The following is a 1,576-nucleotide window of genomic DNA, read 5'->3' as shown; positions in this document are numbered from 1 at the left end:
TGTGGTGAAATACCAAACCAATGTACCAGAATGTGGATAATAAAGACTTATCTTATCTTATCTTATCTTATCTCATCTTATCTCATCTCATCTTATCTTATCTTATCTTATCTTATCTTATCTTATCTTATCTTATCTTATCTTATCTTATCTTGAAAACGTCTTTGAAAAACAATGAAAACCTTAATTAATATCCCATTGAAAAAGAAAACAGCAACAAAAAATCCCCAACCAAAACAGTTTGATCTTGATTAGGAAGGCAATAGGCTAAACTAGACGGTGCAAGTCTAACCAAGACTTTAGGTTTTCTGTTTTTAAAACTTCATCAGATATCAAAACCCATTTAATCACCAATAGTCTTGGGGATCAATCGAATTGTGTTATGCAACTTAAAATTAAACGGGTAAGAGGAGGAGGTGGGGGGGGGGCAACTCGTATCTTTTAAAGCTTATGTGAAAGTAGCCGTGTGTTGCTTCTATGGTTTTGTCAACAACAGTAAATGCACGTTTTTGGAAGTTTTTGTTTTTGGAAGTTTGTTTCACTTTTGCAGGTAGGTCAGCAACGATGATGTTATTATAGCAGCAGAATTGTTCTAAAGAGTGCAACAGTCTTTAAAAAAAAAAAAAATAACACTAGGGTATTATCATAAACTGCAAACTTCTGATTCAGTATCTATTTTTCCTCCCATAGTCGGGGCGTTTTCAAAAAGCAAACGGCCATCAGCAAAACCCTTCAGGACGCGGAGTTACAAGGTAGAACTTCATCTAAAGAAAGCACATTTAATGTATCGCACTATCTCTCCGCTGTCTACGGATCAGCAAAACTAAATAAAGACGATATTCATCACCGAGAAATGCGTGTATCTCAAAGATCTAACTCTGCGCGGTTCTTTTGAATACGTGAAACCTCAGAGACAAAGGTTTAATTGTAAGATTAGCTAAGAGTGAGGAGCACTTTGTAATGTCACTATCTCCGGATGCTTCTCGAGGGGTTATATTTGTCCATTTTTTCCATGCATCAGAAAGGCAGATTTAAACATTTCACAACCATACAGACAAACTTTGAAACGAAAGTGTGATAAACACGGGAGGAGATAGTATGGATGATAATAAGACGCTAAGAATGGGCTCCTTTATTAATTTCCGTTTTTAATTTAGCGGTTGTATCAAACACGCTCTGGTTGTATGTTGAACAGGATTTACTGATTTTAAACAGTGGCAAGTTCAAATCTTGTCACTCTTATTCTCTATCTGTCTGTCTGTCTGTCTGTCTGTCTGTCTGTCTCCCTCCCATCTTCAAACCTGGTTAAATAAATAGTTTGTGTCGTGTTATTTCAAACTCAATAATCTCATATACCAGTCAACAATAGAGGCACTGTTTGACCTTCACAAGTGGCAAAGAGTGTGTTTTTGGTTGTTGTTTTTTTAAAGAAATATTTTTATTTCATTATTTTTAATTTAGCTTTTGCTGAGTGTGACCAAACAATGATATCTTTCTGATTATGAAGAATACACAATGACTGAAAGGACAGTGAAACACGCATAGAAATATTATATAATATTTTATTAAACACACA

Source organism: Aplysia californica, unplaced genomic scaffold, assembly GCF_000002075.1.
Source record: "Aplysia californica isolate F4 #8 unplaced genomic scaffold, AplCal3.0 scaffold00762, whole genome shotgun sequence".
Lineage (NCBI taxonomy): Eukaryota > Metazoa > Mollusca > Gastropoda > Aplysiida > Aplysiidae > Aplysia > Aplysia californica.
Note: the sequence above shows the minus strand (reverse complement) of the source record.